Genomic DNA, 22014 nt, shown 5'->3' with positions numbered 1-22014 from the left:
GGATGGATGAATGTTTGCTGTTCTATCTCATTAAATCTCAGGAAAATATCTTAAACTTAGTGTTTGTGAAATGACATGATAGAAAAAAAAAATATTTTGCCCATAACCAACCAACCATCCAATTTATTACAAAACTGTAACCCTGTCTGTTAGAAAGTTAGAAAGTTGTTTTGTTGCTTTTTTGTGGTAAATTACAGTTTTATTTAAGTTATTCAAAGGTACTGGAAAACGTAATTCACTAATTATTGATGGATCCATAGGTGAATGGATCAAAATTAGTTATATGATTTTATAGCTCATATTTTGAGATATTGAGGAATGCTTTTTGTGTGGGGGGGGGGGCATGTAAGTCTGTGTGTGAATGGTGAGATTAATTATGGCAAGTGTCTGACCTGAAAGTGCATTCAAATCTCCACTGGATAGGAAACATCCAAAGGGCATCATGATATCTATAACTTAATCCTAAAAGCCTGCTCTAATTAAAATATGAGCTGAGTTTATTAAACAAATAGGCAAACCCACTATATAAAAAGAAAAGCAAGCCCCACAAACAAAAGGAAATAAAAAATATACAATAAAAATGCACAAGTGCAGATGCTGGATTTATTCCAAGCTGCTTTTTAAGAAGATTTTTTCAATTATTTTAGCTGGGATTTAAATGTCCTAAAGTTTTTGTTTTTTTTAAATCAGTCTTAGGAAAGATGAAATGCATGATTGTTTCCTATCTGCCTCACAATGGAAAAAAACCCAAACTGTGCAAGCACAAACTAAGTTCTTTGTAGGCCAAATGTAGAGATGCTGCTCAATGAATCAGTCAATCAAGAAAAACAGAGGAAGATAGATGTATGGCCATGCATTGTACACATTGGATCCTTGTCTAATTGTTTAGATTTTAATATATCTATTTGGTTGTCTTTATATAAAATCAGTTGCCCTGTGATGATTATGTTCTGAATTTTCTTGGATAAAAAAAACTTTCAGTCACTGCTACAATGTCCTAATCTGATGTTTGAAACAGACAGAACAAACTGTCTTGAAGATGTTTTTTTGTTATTTAAACAGTTGTTTTAAAGGTTGAGATACTCCAGTTGTCATACTGAAATTTAATTTGAGACCATACTTCAGCTCAGCTCTTAAAGGTGCCAAAACAGACCCAATCAAAGATATGTTGACATGAGAGGTTAACCTCTCAGAGTTTTTCCTGATTTAGACAGTGAAGCTGAAGTGAACTCCTGTTTAACACAAACTACACATTATTTCACACAGTAGTGTGTCTCCTGAGATATATGCACGTAGGTGCTCCCATTTTGTACACTTAATGTTCAAACAGCAACCACCTTTCCCTAAATGAATGCAAGGCACATTTTAATAAGTTATTCTTTTGGATCTGCTTTTTGTTTTAGTATGAAACTGCATGTGAACCTAATGGTGCAAGGTTTTCCACTCTAATCTCCCACTATGTGTTTTCTTGTGTTGTTTTTGTTGGTAATAATCCATGTTACGTATGATGTTATTGTTGGTTTGCTTTTACCCTTAAATCACAATATGCTAAATCTCCTGGCACAAGGTGGGTAATATGTGGCCATCATGTTGTGGCAGCATTTGTTTTGTCAATGGGGTCTGTCCTCATGGGAGTAAAGAACAACTTTGATGATTTGGGTGATCTCTAGGATTAATCTTTTGAGAATGGATTAGAGAGAAACTATTTTTGTCAGGAAATCTGTTATTGTACTGTGAAAATTATTCAAACAGTTTTGCAGATGTTTTGTTTTAGTCTTAACTTGTGTATTCTGTTAGTGTGCATAACCAGGGTAATGTTTTCCATTTGTTAGATTCACTTTAATTTATTTAAAGATTTTTTTTTTTTTTTTTAAACCTTCACTTCTCCCCTGGGTCTCTGTTTGACATTAACGACAGCAAACACACATAATATACTTGAAAATAAACACAAAATAGGGTAAAAACATTGTTAGAATGAATTAAAATATTTAGATACCTAAATTGCAAATTTTTATAATGAAAATGTCCAAGAATATTACCTACTAGCATAAGCTTAAGGTAATGTTAGCCACAAAGTTTTGAAAAAATTAAAAATCTCCATCGTGTCTGTGAAAGTATAATGATGCGTGCATCTTAAAACCTTTCTCCAGCTTTCTTGTTGGGGCTTTGGATCGATGTACATCATTAATTGTTACCTGGCATAGGCAACCCCTGCAATCACCTAGCATAAAATGCCATTTTCAATAGACTGGAAGCGACCGAGTCGCTTATCCCCGAACGCGGAAGCTGACGTGCAAAGAGCGCATAGACAGCTGCTGCTTTTATAGCTGCTGCTCACCGGGCTGGGTGGGAGATGCTGTCCGTCGCTGTCGCAGGCGTTTGTACGCCTCTAGCAAATGTTCGTATTGCTGTTTCTCACTGATATGCCTCTCAACCTTTAGATGTGTGATCGTGGAACAAAATCTTCAACTGATCACACGGTTTGACAAGTGGGAACTGATGTTTGTTTGTTTATTTGGGAGCTAGCATGCTAGTGCTAGCCTCGGTTTGGGCTCTGTCAGTGTAAACTAACTTGACATGAGTATGTTTTGTTACCTTGATGCATTTAAACTGAAAATACGTTAAATGGTAAAACACTATTTATATTGTATGGAAAAGTGACATATTGAGAAATTTACATGAGTTTAATTCTCTCTATAATATAAACTTATTTACTATAGTGATGATAAGAAAGAAAAGACATGTACTGTATAATATAGAATGATTTTTGATATTGACAAAACCCAGAGTTGATTATCAGGCCTGTTTTACACAGGCCAGGTTCCTGTTCCAGATCCTGGATTCTGATTGTCTGTTGCCAAGTGGACCAGACTGGCGAGCTAAACCATACATCGACTCAAGAAAAATGTCACATTCTGTCAACTCCTTCCAATCTGGTAGGAGGCATTCAAGCCCACAACCACACTTTCATCCTCACTCTGGACTGAACCAAACTTAATTGGCTCTTTTGCCATCATAACTCTCATCTCCGTCAAGGAGCTGAAGCTGTTAAATATTGCCTTGGATAAAGGGGAAGGGGTGGCATCTCAGGGATTTCATGAACTATTTGAAGAACTTGACTGTATATATTGTAAATATCATTTAATACATTTCACTAATTTTGTGCTATTTTGTTGGGCTCTTAGTTTTTTTTTTTTTTTTTTTTTTTTTTTTTTTGACACAGTCAGCAGTATGTCCGCCTGCCCAAGCTTGTCTTGATTGCAGCATTTTTTATTACTCCATTCAGCACTCTTGATTAGTCTTTAAAGTACCATTTCTTTCTTCCAGTGGACTGTTAAACACACAACTTTACAATGCCGCCAATAGTTTTCTGAAAATATCCTGACATCCTTCTCAAGTGACAAGACATTTGTCTGCATTTAGTAGAGTACTACCAATGACTGGTAAGAAGTGAACGTGATGCAGCGAGAGAGAGAGAAATTATGGATAACAGTACTCTGGTCCATCATGTCAGATGGATGTGTAATGAGGTGATGAGGAAAACAACTAAACTGCAAGCAGAAAGACAGGAGTCAGGGAGGTGATTCATTGAAACATTAGAAATAAAACCGCGGGTATAAATGTAAACCGAGAGGGAAGAAAACTAACAAAGAAGTAATGAGTATATCAGACATGCTTTCTATGTGCAATGAAGCAAGATTTACTTCAAGCTGAGAATCAAAGTCATCACAAATCTGGTTCTATTTGAGCCACGCTAAATCACTATTGTAACACAAGCTAAATACGTAACCTGACCCAGACACTGTTATTAGTTTATCGCTTTAGTTTAAATTGTCTGTAAAAGGTACATCAATTCATTTTGAATTTTTTTGACACCCTACAGACTTAAACTCTGGCAGAAATACTACTTCCTCTATCAGTCCGCAGATGTTTTATTTGTAAGTGACCGGACAACTTGTGTCACCGATTGTCGTCTTCATAAATTAAGCAATGATTGAAGTTTCCACTGATGGATATTTTGTTTTTCTACTACATTATGTGTGCAATACATATTGCATTTGTTTTTCTTTGAAGTGTGAAACAACAAGCAAAATACCTCTTTTTTTATTCCAGGTACAACCAGATTGGAAGTACCTGGAATTTCTCAGCAGAAATACTCAGTTCAGTTCAATTTAAAAATACAAGGGTTTTCTTATCTCGGTCAGAGTTAAGTGAAGTTTTATTTTTTTTAATCTAAAATTGAAAAACTAATACATTTATGTAAAAGTATTTGCTTCCTTACAACTATATTTCCATTATACTTTTTTAAAATTAAACTTAAATCTTTCAGATTATCGGACTAATTATAATATTAGAGGGACATACCCTGGGTAAATACAAAGTGCAGTTTTCAAACAATGATTTTATTCATTATGAAAACAACAGCCTCTCCCTATGTGAAAAATTCTAAGCTCATGAGTAAGCTGTATTACATTTTACATTAAAACAAGATGTGCAAGACTGTGCTAAAGTCAGAAATACAAAGGTGAAATAGGAATTTTAACTACTGCTCTGAAATTATCCATGTCAGTTTCTGAATGGATTGACAGTTATTGAGAAATGGAATATTGAAACTAAAACGAAAACACTCATTCAAAGACAATAAAATATAGGGGCGTGCTGTGGTGGCGTAGGGGATAGCACAACCCACATTTGGAGGCCTTGAGTCCTCGACGCGGCAGTCGCGGGTTCGATTCCCGGACCGGCCGACATTTGCCGCATTTCTTTCCCCTTTCCTGTCAGCCTACTGTCACATAAGGGACACTAGAGCCCACAAAAAGACCCCCTGATGGGGAAAAAAATAAAATAAAGACAATAAAATATAGATCGTCACAACTAGAATGACTTTCTATTTCTTACCGGATTTAACATGGAGTTTCTTAAGCACCTTTGTTGGAGATTATTATAAGTCTGTCATGTAAGAGCAGCATAAATATTATGGTAGAGCAGGTCTCGTTTTTACTTCCAGAACATATCCTGATCACGCTTCTGGTCTTGTTGCATGACTGCTTTTGGTACAAGTCTCAGACAGCTGTTATTTCTGAAACTCCAGCGAGTGTTAAAATTGAGAGACCTTTGAGATACTTAGGTTCACAACAAATGTAGTATTTATCTATTTTCACTTTGCTCACACCACCTTCACAGTGCTCATCTCTACTTTCATTTTCCTTCTCTTTGATATCAATTTATTGTCACTGAGAAACTCTCATGGTCCGGTCACTTCAATTGTTGTAAGGAAAGATACGTGGCCGCCAAATGGACTTGAGCCCTTCTGGCCTAAATAGAGCATGTCAGCAGATGGAACATGTGACATGATTCAGTGCTTTACTTCATAGCTCCAAGACCACTTTAATGACCCATCAAGTCAGTTAGGAGTAGATAAATGGCATTACGCACCATAGATGAGAGATAGGAACAGAAGTGATTATGTCTTTATGATATTTAAGTATCTATAGTGGGAGGTCGGGACCATTATGTTTGTCTGCAAAAAAGTGCTTTTAACCTTCTTATTATTTCAATTACATGGATGACAGCCATAAAAAAAATAACAGACAATGTCAGATTTTTTTCTGAATGTTGCACTGAGTCAAACATGACTTGCTATTCAGCTTTTTCTCCAAATATCCTTTATTTGGAAGTCCACGGTTAGAGAAATGGAAAAGTTTATTAATTCATTAAGGACGCTAGATTGCCTTTACCTTTCACACTGCATGACGGTAAAGCGTTATTCAATTAAGTTTCCAACATACCAACTATAAATCTGTTTTATTTTAGTCATTTTTAGTATTCTCAATTGATTGAAACATTTAATCAGGCCTTGTGATTAATCACAAGTGTATAATGTATTGCCATACACTAATGGCAATACAAAGTAAAAGAAAAAAGTATCGACTTAATTATAAAACAAATCAATTAAATGGATAAAGTGATGCAACAGATTAAACTTAAATAAATTGTTTAAGCTTCAAATGAAAAAAGTATCTGCAGTGGGAGGTTAGGTCTCACTACAGATTTTCTTAAACATTTTCATGAAACATTTTCATAAAATGTTTAAAAAAATGTTTTGTTGTTTCAAACCAAATAGCTCAGTTTTCCAGGTTTTAATTTTCAAGGTTTAAAAGAAGCCCTTTGAGATATTAAGATGTAAATAACATTATACATCAAATACATTATTAGTACTATTAGTATTAAGTCAGTCGGCAGAAGATAATTCACTGTAACAATAAATAGGATTTAATATACTGCCTTTGTTGTCCATTGCAATGTTTGTTTGTTTTTTTGTTTGTTTGTTTTAAAGTATTTTTCGGCAGTAGTGGACATTGTTTCACAGTCATGTAAAGTGGGCAGGAAGAAGCTGGGGAAATACATGCTTTGAACCCATTAACCATCCACAGGAAAGAAACTTTTAGGTCAAAATAATGCAATTAATCTGAAATATTAATGCATTCAACGTTTTAGATTAATTGCATGCATTAAAACGTTAATATTGACAGCGTCTGCCTGAATGACTTGCATTAGGTTTACCCTAAGTTGATCATTTAATATTTGAGAAAAAGTTAATCAGGAAATAACAAATTTTTAAGCCAATTTAATCTTAAAATTTGAAAGCAGTGATATTGTGATAAATTTGTGTTTAGCATAGGTAGCTATGATGATTTGAATGGAAAAAGAGATCAACCTTTGTTACTATGAAAACCCTAGCTTTAGTCTCATCACACATTGCTAACCTATTAATTTGGCTTTGTACTATGTCCCGCAGGCAAGAGAAAAAGCAAAGGGAGCAGACTGAGACAGAATCAGAAACACAGAGAGAGAGAGAAAAAAAAAAGAAAAACAGGATCAAACAGCCTGCCTGGCAATGAACTTGGAATTGGAGAGCGGAAGCACATGGCAACAAAGACATCTTGGCAAAGAGCACTGGCTATGTACTGATAGCATAATAGAAATACATTCACAAAAAAAGAAAAAGTCTCCTTTTTTTTTTATTTTGTTGTGTTTTTTTTTTTTCATGCACCTTTCTCCAAATAGTTTTGAGGCTTTGTTTGTTTTGTTTTTTTTGTTTTTTTCCTACCTCCGTACAAAACCCTCAAAAATCAAACGGTGGTTAGCTGATCCATGGCTTGGACCAAGCTGTAATTTTCTAATCAGTTAACCAACATCAAAACGATGCCTCCCACTTATTGTTTAACCCAGAAGCTTTTCATTGTGCAGACCACACAATATGCAAAGGTTCTCTCAAATAAATACGATACTATGTTCCTATTATTATTAGTTTGACATTTGCCTTGAATCGCAGAAATATTGCTTACAGATATGTACAGACAGAGACATATACTGCCATAATTATGTCTGTGCACCGCACAGGGTAGTTTTGTTTCACTCACTGGTATTAATTTTCATCCTGTATCCTGTTGTTTATGCTTTGGAGAGAATTGATTGGTGGACTCTGTGATCCATAAAAAAAAACAAAAAAAAACAGGTAACACATAATTTTAAATCTACATATAATTATTTCTTTTTTTATTGTGCATTGTTGGACTTTTGGCTATTGCATTATTTTTTTTTGTGAAGCACTTCTTGATTTTTGTAAAACTATGCAATTTCAGTCATACTGTTACTATGATTTATTGTCAGTTCTATATGTACCGAGTATTTCAAATGTAGGTATATTCTAAAAAGATAGTACTATTGATTTAAAGGCTTTTAAGGCAGGAACAAGGAAATTGTGATATTTCAACTGATATCAAGAAAGGACAAGCAATGGCAATTAAAACAACAAGAAAAAAAACATTAAAGTTAGAAAAAATCCGCACCAACCTGGAAAAACAATAATTACTGCAGATATTTTAATTTTATCTAATTACAGGAACATACTTATATTTCTTTCACGTTATTATTTCCTTCATGCTATTTGCTTCTTTTTTACTTCTATGTAGTAAGTTGGGATGCAGAGGCTGCAGAGCAAAGAAAAACGTGGGGTAAAGGGAAAGATCAGATGTAGCAGGTAAGGCCACAATGAAAGTAGGACAGGGTTGGAACAGCATGTCTGAAAGATGAGTTTCTTGAAGAGACAACAGAAAAAAAATAGTGACCACATCAATCAGAATACAGGGCAAAGATGCTGAGAATCCTATCAGTTTAACAAGGAATACATTGGTATTTTGTACATAGGGTTTTTTTTTCTTTTAAAGCTGCTCTATGTAATTTTTTTGAATTTTTTTTTATATATATTTGTAAATACTGCTGCTATCTGTGAAAAGCTCCAGTGCGTCCTCCCAGCGCTCCTGCTGTCATCTGCAGAAATGCACCGTTCAGTCAGAAGCAACCAATCAGAGCCAAGCAAGGGGTCTCAGCTCTGTCAATCAAGCTCACGTACGGCTGCTTGCACCCTTCCCCTTGTTCTCTGCTACACTACAGCAAGGTCACACACCAGACTCAGCCCTGACTGCTCAGGCTAGTAAACACGACCATTGATGATGGTGGATAAACAGTTTTCCTGAAACCATATTTGTCTCCCATTAGCACACTGATAATACGAGCAACAGATACACGAGGGGGGGTTGACAGTGGTAAGACACTCCTCCTGTTTCTGATTGGTTGTTTCTGACCGGAAAACGTGTACTTATGCAAAAGTAGTCCTGGGAGGAGCTTGATTATCTTTCCTATACACAACATGGTGACAGTTTTAACTAGTTTGTAAAAACACAAACAAACATATTTTTGAAAAATTACATACTGGCATTTTAATGGTAGATTTTTTGCTTTATTTTACTTTATTTTATTGTTTTTTTTTCTTTGAAGAAATGAATAAAATTCTTAATCTTTTGATATGCCCCTTAAAACCACCATCTCATCAGTTTTTCTTCAGCTGTTTGTCTCAGCATAGTTTAGTCAGAAAAGAAAAACATGCACAGTGTCTGCTAAATGTCTACACAATCAAACATCCAACTTTTATCTTTGCCATTTTAATCTCTACCTTAAAAAGAGCGGATTAGATGATTGTGCAACAATTTACAGTTGTGTGATAAAGTATTTGCCTCCTCACATCTTTCATCTTAAGAGTTTTACCTGCATTGGATAATCATATACATATATCTAAATAAAATGAAAATGCGTCACTAGAAAGGTAATAAATCATAATTTTATCCATGAAGCTAATAAATCAGCATGGCCCTGTGTTTAAAAAGTAATTGCTCCCCATAAATCTAATAACTGTGAGCTACTGACCATGAAGAACACATTTTTAGATTTAAAACGATGCAAATTCAACATAGGTATCCACCATATTCAACTAAACTAAAATAGAAAAAAAAAAAAGAATATAAAAGACAACTGCAGCACTGTATGGTCCTGACTATTGCCCCTTTAATACAAACTAAAAATATATAAATAACTGTATGTCATGCTGATGAACTTCACACTGGTGTCATTAAATTATGGTTCAAAGGAAAACGTAAACTTATGCACCATAATTTGCTTATTAACACCTTAACTGTCTTGTGGACACCAGTATCCTCATGGACCCATTGGATAATAAGTAGGCATTTTTGAGGTAACTATTAATTTGCATTTAAGTTGTATTAAAATATTTTTTTAGCTATTCGTGTGAACATTCTTTTTTTTACAGGTGGAAAGGGACCACAACATGTTTTCATTTTCTTATTTCTATTGAAACATCTGCAAAACACTGTTTTGAAAACGGCTTCCTCAAACTGTGATGAATTAAAGCACAAACATTTTTAGACTTTCCTCTTTTTTGAAGTATTGCATCAGTCAAAGGGAGGTGAAGCACGGAACTTGCTTCTAAATAGCCAGTCATTTTATTTATGACTATGTTAAGAAAACCCAAAAGTAATTTTAAACGAGTACACATTTTAAAGGTTCACATCTCATTACACTGCATGCCTCAATAATTGCAGCTTGATTACACCATCAAATTTGACTAAACACTACATGCTCAAAGAAAATTCATGAAAATGTAAGAATTTTTGCTTTAAGTGGCATTTCTTTGATATGTAGTCCTCCTGCTACTCTTATATGATGACGTAAATTATCCTAAAATCATCCATGAGCTACAACTACAGAAATTACAGCAGAGTTGAGTCACCATCTCTCTGACTTAAAACTGTGTAAAAATAATTTGGTTTTAAGCTTCACAAATGCACATGGAGTACAGATGTATACGAGATTGATTCTCCTTGCCCTCTAAGCTGTGTGGGATTGGGGACTTGTGCTCATCTACAAGTGAAATTGCACTGCCAACATACAGCTTTACATATATTTATCCAGATTTGTTATTCCTTAGATTTTTAAACCTACCAACTGAATTTGTATTCATTCTCACACTATAAGTTTAGATTGTAAATTGTTTAAAAAATGGATCTAGTTCAGTGACTGTACTTTTCCACAATTACTCATTTTCAAGAAGAAAAAAAAAAGTCAAGAAATAAAATGCCTCATTTCTTACGGAAATGATGTATGAAACTGGAGGCTTTCTAGTGATACATTGTTTTGTCATTGATAGTAATAAGGCATAACATCATAACCACATTACAAACACCATTACTATTAAACAGTCAGCATATAGCGACTGACAGTGTATCTGCCTTTCATAATTATTTGTTTATTACTGTATATAATGACCAATGCAGACAATGGACACCCCAGAAAGCAGCATTTAGTCATATTTGGCCCAAACATGCTTATATAATCAAGCTGGTCCATTTTTCTGCATTTAGCGCTTTGAAAAGGTATTTACGCTCTTTTTATTTGCTTTTTTTTTTGTCTTAAAAGTTTTAGATAATAAAACAAATTTTAATCTAACAAAAAAAGAGCCTGATTAAGAACAAAACCTTTTCTCCCCTTTATTTAGGTGCAGGATACTGTCCTTATGTAAAAAAAATATTGCTCCCTGTATGCTGCACCTGTTTGTGCCTCTACAGGTGGCAGCTGCAATTAAGCATTTTTACATCACTGTGGAATTGTTTTAATTCAGTCATGTAGGAGGGATTTTGAAAATGAGAAGGCAGATTACTCCATGCTAGTGCATCTGAATTGGATTCAATTCCAGGCTTTGACCAGACCGTTAAAAGGTTTATTTGATGGTTTGGTAGATTTCTGACATATAACCAGAGTGGGCTTCAATTTAAGTTGAGTAACTTTTAGATGAACAAAATATGAAAGTGATCTGAAAAATCCAAGTGTCATAATAAAGTAAAACTAAATACAATCGTTTCATGGTTTTATCTCCCTATTAGGTGCCAAAATGAAGAGATAATCAGTTTTACAATTTGCCTGTCAGTGGTCATAATACTATCTCTAATTGGCGAAGACCTGGAGTGGTTATGAAGCACTGCTGTTTTTGTTTTTCCTAATTTTGCAGCTGAGCTGACTTGTTTACAACAAAGAAATGATATCCTGGTAAAAATTAGGTTTTTAATATACTGATTGCCAGTCTTCATATTGTATCCTCTGAATAAAGTTAGTGATTTATCCCAACATTTGTGTGTGTGTGTGTGTATGTATATATATATATATATATATATATATATATATATATATATATATATATATATATATATATATATATATATAATGCATTTTACCAGCTTTAAGTGGAATAAAAAGTTGGCGGCATTATATTTCTAGTCTATTTCTAGTACTGATACAAATGTGATTTTTACCACATGCAGACACATGTCAGAATCTACCAGGGTGGCACTTGAGTTCCTGTTGCATTTGACTGTGAACACTTTGATAGTTCTACAGGAGAGCACACAAAAATACGAATCAAGTTGTTTAAGTCACTGACAGGCTTGCCTTTTAAATAATTTTCTGATGTCATTTTTGAACTACCCAGGAATATGTTGTCAAAGACTTGTGCCAATTCCACTATTCACCTCATTAATTAAGGATATGCTTCCATCAAAATGTGCCTCTCTTCCCTCTGTACTTCTATACCTCGACTCTGAATGTCTGTCTTTCTCTCAAGGGTGTTTTAATCTGGGCTCCATCATCAGGATCAACTAAGTTCACCTGCAGTGACACTCAGTATGATGGTCTTATCTTGCCACTGTCAGACTCTGAGGGAATATTCACTGACTGTCTAAAAAAATGTGGTCTAATTGAAGCAGAGACCATGCAGCCCCAGAGGTGTTAATACATGCCATAGTGGCATTTTTTTATTCATTATGGTTACAAAAATGTAGACAAGTATTCATAAAGAACAAGAACAGTAACATGCAATTGACTGTGCTGTCTTGTGCTGTAAAGACACTATTTTGATACTTAATTTATTCATACTAAACATATGCTCTAAGGAAATGGCAACAAAGTTTGCTATCTTCTTTGTTGATAGCAAACTTTGCACCTAAGATAGTCGAGTTGATTCATTGACTCGCTGCAAACGCATTATAGTCGCACCTGCTTATTTAAAATTAAGTCTTTTGTATATTGTGGAGGGAAATTTAATCACAGTTTTAACGCGTTATGCGTTAAAACCAATCACTTCTATGTTGCTATTTCAGCTGAAAATATTATAAATAATAAAACCGCAGTAATTGAATTCGCTTTCTCTAACAAGGAGGTGGAGAAGAGTTCACATTTTAGGAAGTACATTCTGAGGCAGACCTTGTCATTTTTGATTTTGATTTATGAGATGAATTTTTTATGTGTTGCTGAACAACAAGATGAGTATCTGCAGGAGATAGACTATATATGTGTTCAAAACACCAAATTCTTTAGTTGAGATTAGGGGTTTCTTAGGTAAAAGTTGCTGCACTAAGCAACAATACAACAGCTACAGAATCTATACCAGCTTTGCTTTATTTTAGTGAAGCTAACCAAAGAAAATCAAACCCTCAACAAAAAGTAGCTGTCCCAAATCTGAAAATTACCACAAATAACTTGACAAAGAAGCATATGTTCCTACCAATCAGCATTTGGATTAACACTGTTCCTTACTAGCCAGAAAGTCCAATAATGTAATCTGACAAATACGTTCTCTCTTTTAGTCAAAGCTTTTTTGTCACTTTGCACTAAGAATGTGGCAACAAAATATTTAGATTATTTTGTGAAATATAGCTTTAAAAAAAAACAACCAAAAAAAAAAAAACAGAGTGGATGGAATGTGAACAGCTTAATTGTGAGCATCTTATCCTTTTCCAGCTGTTTTGGGTTAAATAAAACAAACAATTAAACAGCAGTTCCAGGAGTTACAGATTAATTGACTTTACCTTGTAGGAGCCACACAGCTCGCCTGCTAAACGTTATTTAGCTCAACTACAACTTAGGGGATATGTTAAAAAGGTTAGCAATAACTTTCAAACGCTAATACATTGAAAAAATGAACTAATTCATCATCTATTTACATTTAATTAAATAATAATTTACACACACACACATTACGAGGACTATTCATTAGAGAATACCTGTAATTTCTCTATTTTTCTAACCAAAACCGTTTCTCCATGTTTTTCTGTAACACCCTTACAATGTATATAAGCATCTATGATTGAAGCTGGCCAAGTTTTAAGTACATGGTGAGACTTTTATCTAATCTTGTTAATTCCCACATGAATGGCTTTGCATAGTGATTTTGTGTTGCCGGAAGATGTTGACTAATTGTATCTCTATAAAATTCTGTAGATGTGCCCATTCAAAACTGCACTGCATGATATCTTGTGCATTTGCTATTTTCCAGAGACAAAGAATGAATGTTATGACATCTATGCCAATTTTCACCCCAGCAGGATTTATGCATATCCACATGTACTGCAATGTGGAGTCTGCCTTCCACATATACTGAAGTCATGAAATGAAATCTCTCCTATTTTTTCATGTTCATCAGACAACCCAGCGGCCTTTCTCAAAAGTTCGTAGTTCTGAAAGAAGACTTGACCTAGTGGCCTACATTACCTGCTCCGTAAATGAGTAATGTTGGCACAAGTTTTATCTCTTGAACCTTTAAGCCAATGCACAGATTGACCACAAGTCAAACAGTTCCAGATCTAGAGGTGAACAAGTTATACTGTATCTCTGTCATCTAAATACAGTAAGCAGAGACTAAGAACACCACATACACCTAGTGGATAATGTAACATAGTTCATCTGTGCAGGTTTATATTCCCTGGAGTGGAATAATAGGATTTATTTCTTCAGGGAAGAATTGTGTTCCAATAGGGCATCAGTATTATGTTGGAGCCTGATAGAAAGTTAGGGAAGAAACAAAAGGAATATTGAGAGGAGATGAGGGATACAGGACTTTCTTGGTAATGAGGGCATAAAGCCTGGTGATAAATCAAATAGACAGAGATACAATTGAAATCCTGCAAAGAAATTCAATCCCACAATATCATTGAAAATATTATGAAATGAATCTTAATCTTATGCTCCAGTGCCCAGTGAAGAGCTATGCAGGAGGAGGTGTGATATCAACGGCGATGTTCCTTGTGCTTCTTTTATTCATTTCTATTTATTGATCTGATATGAGCTGTTTGTTTCTTAACCTGGAGAATATAGTAATGAAGTATTTTACAAAATTTTAACAAAGTGGCAATTTGTTAAAATACTTTAGAAAAATTATGTGGAATGAGAGACTGTTTTGGCTACTGTAGCTCCATGTTTGTTTGTGTAGTGCAGAGGTCTCACACTCCAGTCCTCAAGGGTCGCTGTCCTGCAGCTTTTAGATGCCACAGGTACAAAACACTGGCATGAAATGGCTTAATTACCTCCTCCTTGTGTACATCAGTTCTCCAGAGCCTTGCTAATGACCTAATCATTCTATTCAGGTGGTGCAGCAGAGGCACATCTAAAAGTTGCAGGACAGCGGCCCTTGAGGACTGGAGTTTGAGACCCCTGGTGTAATGGGAATGGGTTTGATTCAGATCATACACGAGCAAGATAGGTTTTTGAAGCAAGATAAATTTGTTGTTAGCCATATTAACAACAAATAAGATCAAAGCAGGGAGAAAATATGCAAACATTAGTGTAGTGCTTTGACTTCAGAAGAAAATATTGTCAGCATAAGCAATATGCGAGTTTATTGAAGCCTTTACATGTTGTGTCATATGAAAAGAAATATGTGCATTTAAATTATTATGACCTAGTCAGCTTGTGCTGGTGTAACATATTTTGGTCTCATGTAAAACTCTTTTCTTGCTGTTAGGTGAAACAGATACAGTGTATGTCTATCTGTTAGACAGACATGCTAGGTAAGTGCATAAAGTGAGACACAATTGCAATAAAATTGTGGAGCATGTAGTACTAACAAATTGTAGTTGTCTAAAACAAAGGACTTTATTGTTTGAAATTGTATTTTGTTGGGTTTTTGAAGGCAAACACTATAAACTGATCATTTCTTAATATTAATTGTTGCCTACAATCTCAAACATTTTAGATAATCTATGCATATTTAATGATATTAATAAATGAACATTGCTAAAAATCAAGAGTTTTCCAAATAAACTGCCAACTGTTCATAGAACTTACTTTGAGTTAGAGTAAAGGGCTAATGCACATTCAAATATGCTTCACTACAGTAGCTTAGACCTACAACTGAGTTATTCTTTGGATTTCCATATGTGAGAAATTTACACTGAACCAGTGAAAATATGCATGACACAAGATGCCTCATCTATATTCAGATGGAAGCATCTACGATACTTTTGCCGTTAATGGGAGCATATCAGAAAATGGAACGTGATTGCATCTGATTGCCGGCTTAATTGTTAGAGTTCTTTGTAACTGATGAAATAGTTAAATGAAAATTCATCTAATCAAAAACAATCTCCTAATTCACTTTAATCTTAGAAATTTGATAGGATACGGAGCCGGAAGCAAGTGAATGGGTGGTTGACACAAGCATTTGTTTGAATCTAATTAGCTGTGTAATGTGAGAAACTGTACTGTTGATGAACTAGGCCAAGTATGAGTCTGAGGACTGGAAGGCAGCTCTCATGGAGTCAGACAATAAATGACAGAATAAGACTCTGACGTTTACGCACATCTAAGTGACACTCATACAATGTCATAAGATTATAAAAACAGAAAATGTAGTTAAACAATTAAATTGGAAATTAAGTTTGAAGTATTTACATCTGATAGATAATATTAGCTAACGTCTTGTTTATTGCATCAATTGATGCCATAAATTTAAGTGGTATACCAAAACAAGAGACGCACATAAGGTTTTGACCTTCTGCATATAGTGTAATAATTAAAACAAATATTTTTTTTCCAAAATAGTTGGTTCCTCTCCTCGCTTTTTCTGCCAATGACACTTATGTTATTTGATATTTCGTACAAAAATGTCAAAATATACTCTGAGTGTTCTGTTGACACAGATAAACACAAGACATTTATACTGTCAGCTTGTCAGGTGAACTGCAACAGAAACAACACACTGAAGCTTTAAAGAGGCTTTAGTGGGATTTTTGCACCTTAGACAGCTTTGGAAAGTTCTCTTACAAATATTTGTTCACATTTAAGGAAGATGAGTAAGAAAAGCAAGGAAAAAAATTATCTATAAAATAATTTAGTATTTTAGCTTATCTCACCATCCGGTTTCCTGGTGTCAAGTTATTACATCCAAGTTCTTTTGAATGTATTAGTTTGCTTATGAAACACACAAACAAATAATAGTTCAAACAAAACATAACTTGATAAAATTCTATGTCTATATTGTAGACATAGAATTACCAGTTTATGATGAGATTCTGAAAATACAGCAGCTATTTGAGCAACAGCATTAGTACAAACGTTTTGTTGTACTGCTCTTCCTGCTTTTGTGTGCAATTCCATACTCCATAAAGACATAACACCATATTTAACTTACAGGCTCCCAGCATTAATCATAATCACTTTATTTTTGTATTGACAGTGTTTAATTCAAGAAAGAGGAACTATCATCCCACTATTACATTTATTGCTATTATATTCAAGTATCATCTTGATCAAATTAGATCAAGGAAACCCTGCAGCAGGCAGAGATTTATTTCTATTTGAGCATTTAATGTAGACAAATATTTGTGTTGTTGTCATTAAATATACCGTAAGAGTATGAAGGAAGCAAACTATCCAGTTTAGGGTTTAACAGTGTAAATAGTCTGGTCCTTATGATGTACTAAAACCATTTCTAATCAAAGTACACAAAACCACACACCCCAGATTCCTTGGTGTTTATTAGGCATATTTGCAAAATTCAGGGGAATAAACAAATCCCAAAAATCCTAGATTTAAACTAAATTGGTAAAGGTATAGAATTTAAAGGAAGTGTACTTTCTTTATATTATGACAATATAAAAGTTAAATAACTAACTATCTTTATTTTGAAAATAAATCATATAACTTTATGGTAGTTGCATGTGTGGGTTTCCTTTCAGGTCTATAAATAAACAAACAAAATTATCTAAAACAGAAAAAGTGTAAAAATTATTCTTATTTTTTTTATCAAATATCTTTATAATTTCTTGATTAGTGTAACGAACTCATAATTTGTTTGGTGAAATAACTCTTGGTTGTTTTGTCAAAACATAAGAAATACATTTTGTTTAAACAGAAAACGAAATAAAACGAAAGATTTCCAAATGCTCCTTGCAAGAAACAGAATTATGACTATCTGTAAGTTTCTTCTCTGTGTCTCCTTTCAGACATGCTAACCTCACTTGTCAGTACACTCCGTTGCAGACAATTCTCCTGTGAAATCAAATCACACCCGGGCTGGTAGATAACATGGCTCAGGCATGCACAAGTCAGTAGTAATCTATAATACCACTGCTGCTTCACTGCTTCAAGTCTGAAAATAAGAAACATGTCATTACTTGTTAAACCTACTTATCAGAATCTTTGCTGTGTAAGCCCCCTGAGATCAAAACAACCTCACTGAGGATATCATACTGGCTAACTCGGTGTCCTCTTGTTGTTGATTTTGTATTTTATTGGCCACACATTTTCCAAATATTCCATTTTAAAAAAAAAAACATTGGATAATGTTGAGTTTTGCAGAGGTTTTGCCTTATGAACATAACATAATCGGTGTTCTGTTTCTAAAATATAACCCTCCATACTTGCAAAAATAATTAGCACACTGAAGTTGACAGAAAATCTTAAAACAACTATGTTATCTTAATTTGCTTCTTAAAATTTGTTTGATAAAAGTACCATTTTGTGCTTGCTAAACTCTCTTCTCCATTGGTCTGCTTTAGCCAGTTCTTCCCCAGTCCCGTCTGGCCAGATTTGTCTCCATTTGCAGATCTTGCATGGTTCATTCCCATTTTCGTAACAATTTCAGGGGTAGTACAAGCCACAACAAATCATGTATTGCACAAAAGCTATTTGATTGACATCAGACTGCATTTGTGGATTGGCCTGTGAATTACATCACTAAAAGAGTGAACGGCATCTCAACCACTGTGGTGGACTGGTGAATGTGGCATCTGTAATCCACAGAGCTGCACAATGTGGAGGAGTGCAATTATGAGGAGCATCAAGAGCACATGCATCTACTTTTTTAAGTGGAGTAACTGTGATTTCACAACCCTGACAGAACCATGTCTCCTGCAAGAATGGACATTCTGTTGAAGTGTTTCTTTTTTTTTTTTTTTTTTTGTAATTTGTAGTTTGCGCTGGCTGGTGGGAAACACCAAAACTGCATGACAATAGTTTGGTGTGAAATGTTTTTTATGCTTTCTTTAGAGTTTTCTTTTTAATAATATACATGTATGATTATTAGTAATGTGCATCTTTTAATGTTAAAGACACTTTAAAGTGGCACAACATAAATGGATTTGAATGTATTGCAATCTAATCAGCAAAACTTAATTGTTGTCATTATGTGTGGGCCAGCAGTTAATTTCTATAAGACAACAAGAATCATACAGGGGTCTTTGAGTCGCCCATAATAACAATCTCATTGTCCACAACATTATTTTAGGCTTCAATATTAATATTTGATATTTTTTGCTGTTTGTCTTTAAGACGAAATGAAATTTCTCTGTTGATTTGAATTAATCTAAATCACAACATTGAGGTTCTCCATTGCAGAGTTTTGCTGCAAACATCATTGGAGCTTCAACCACAGTTCCTGTGCACTCAAGCCTCCCCCATCTTCTTACATATATTCACTCCCACAATACGTAGTGACGGACACTCACTACTAGAGAGACCCACAACTTGGCTCGAACCTAGCCAAATATTAACTTGTGTGATTTCCGATAATGGCTAAGGGGCTTAAGTGTTTGGTAATGCCACACTTAACTACATTATCCTCCAATGTTAGGTTAAATGCCCCATAGAAACTGCTTTTATTCTGCTTTGCAGAAAGAGTCTGAAGGGCTCAGGGCCTGCTAAGCTTTAACCTGAAACAAAATATTCTTTGGAAATACAAAATTTGAGCAAACCATCTATGAAACAAGCATACTGTGAACAAGTGCTAATATTTAGCCTACATTGTAATCAACAGAACTATATCAGCTAATGGTTTTATTGAATATTACAAAAGGTCTTAATTGGCACTAAGTGCACTCGAGTATCTGCTGTCATATTCGCATCGTTTTGTTTTTGTTTTTTTTAAAAACAATAATTATTTTGACGGGATATCTTATATGTATCACTTGGATCACCACATCACTGAACTGTTAATGAAAGACATGGCTGCTCTACAATCTCCTCCAAGGAGCTTGTTGCTTTTGTGATGACGTTGCAATCAGTCTCAAGGGAGAGTGGCTCATGCGTCCCACACAGTGAATTAGTCACTACTTAACCCTGACAGTTTCTTCTAGCCTCCTGCTTCTCTACTAATTACCATCTCTTTCTTGCCAGTAATTAAGTCATCCCACAACAAGGGCTTTTTATCGCCAAGTTGGAAATGGTAGAGGAAAGTGGCATGAAATGCTACCCTGGATAACCTCTTGTTGACTCTCCGTAACCTGCACAGCTAGGAAATATAGATCTAGACACAGGTTTGTCCTGTTCAGCTGTGTTACCCTTCAGTGTTTGAAAGTTGTAAATTGAATTAAGTAAATGGAAATCAAGAAAAATATAGTTCATATTCAAAGTTCTTTTTAGTAGTTGCCAATTTTACAAACAATATTTGCTATTTCAAAGGCAGGAAACATCTTAGGGTTGGTGAACTTTAACTCAGTTCTAAAGTTCTAAATACCAGTTTGGAAGTTGTTCCCACTGTGAGACATTGAGTTTTATTTGTGACTTAAAATATTTTTATAAACAACTAACAAGGGGGGTTACATTTTTTAAAGTTTGGTGCAAGGTTTGCATGTGTATTTTTTTTTTTATTTTTTTTTTTTACGGCTTCATTAAATGAGCAGAGGAAAATAACTACATGGAGAATAAAAATGGCTCAATGCCAAGAAATAACATGAAAAACCTAAGATTTCGCAACAGCTATGGAAATATAAACACATAGCCTTTTTGTTATAAGGGGAGGTTATTCCTATTTTTGTATTTGAGTCATTTAAACCACCATAGTTTTCTGTGTTCTGCATTACCTTGAGTTTGACCTCACCACTGGCTTACCTGTCAGCATCAGCAATCTTTGTTTTTATTCCAAACTCATTGGACCCTCTAACCACTTGTCACTAAAACTTAGATATATTTTCTTCATTATAGACTTTAAGCACAGTCCTGCCTCACTGCCTGATGGCATACCGGACCCCTCAGTGTCTCTGTCCTCCTTCTTCAGTCTGTTTCATCCTTCCTGAAATCCAGACTGCATTGCTCCTTTTCTTCCTTTTGGCTGGAGCCTCCTGAATTAAACATTCCCTCGGTCGTTCCTTAGCAATTCTGCCAACTATATCAAATCATCCTCCCCGCTCTCTATCCATTACAAATGCCTCAACCCAAATAAAGCTAGACCAGAGTCTGCAGACTGACAAATTTTACATCTTGGTCTTGATTATTTTTGTATTCACATATTTTGTTATTTATGTTCTGGATCATAAGCCACAAGGCTGCAAAGAAAGACACATCTGGGCATAACACAAGAGGTAAATGTATGCAAGGATTTTCAAATAAAACAAAAGCAGATATGGTGAAAGGAGCCAGAAATATTCTTAAAATAAGACTTACCTCTAACATGGTCTACGATTAAGACTAAAATTTAAGCATTTATTTTACAAAACTGATGACAAACTCTTGCATTATAGAATCCAATAGCTTATTTTTTTTATTGTACAATTTGAGCAGAACTTTGAATAACTATCTTTCCTTTCCGAGCCTTAAGATAAACAACTTTTAGTTGACTTCGAAAATTGACTTTTGACTTCATAGTCATAGTTTCTTACTAATCTTTCTTTTTTGTTTGTTTTAAAATGACAACACTACTGCTAATATAGTGTAGCAAGTCTATCAACCCACAGACATTAATCCAGGACCATCTTTCACATCAATTCTTCCTTGGTAACGGTACCAGACCCAGCTCCAGAAGATTTTCATATTAGCTCATACTTTGCAGAAATCTACAAAGCTAATATTTCTCTGAAATAAATCTATTCAAGAGCAGTAATAGTTCACACTATTAAACACATAAAAGTAAAAAGTAAAACTGTTCACAAATTTACTGAAATATGACCAATCTCAGAGATAACAAAATTACAACATACAATACAAAACTAGTTATTATTTAGCTAAATTATGTGCATTTGACAGCATAACTTACTAGGCTTGTTTGGAAAAAAAAAAAAAAAGATGTTGCAAAATTCAGCTCAGAAAAACATATTTTGACATTTTTACAACAGATTAAATAATTGTAATATCGAAAAATAGTGCGGGGGACAGAGGAAACTTCAGACACAGCTGATTTTTGGCCAGGCAATGGTCCGGGATGCCCCCCTTACCTGCCCATGCCACCAGGGTTGTACTGTACCCAGTGACATGGGCGGGTTGCAACACAACTTTTTAAGCCAAGTATACAATTTTTGAGGGGATTTCTTTGCTGGTGTTACATAAGAGTGGGCTTAT

At 34.7% G+C, this 22014-nt stretch overlaps 1 protein-coding gene across 1 annotated transcript in view; it reads right to left on the bottom strand.

Annotated features, from left to right (window-relative positions):
- Window positions 1–22014, bottom strand: part of brinp1 (bone morphogenetic protein/retinoic acid inducible neural-specific 1) — a 112734-nt gene that overhangs the window by 56211 nt on the left and 34509 nt on the right. The gene's annotated exons all lie outside the window — the stretch shown is intronic.

Source organism: Gambusia affinis, linkage group LG17, assembly GCF_019740435.1.
Source record: "Gambusia affinis linkage group LG17, SWU_Gaff_1.0, whole genome shotgun sequence".
Classification (NCBI taxonomy): Eukaryota; Metazoa; Chordata; class Actinopteri; order Cyprinodontiformes; family Poeciliidae; genus Gambusia; species Gambusia affinis.
This window is presented reverse-complemented; position numbering and strand designations above follow the sequence as displayed.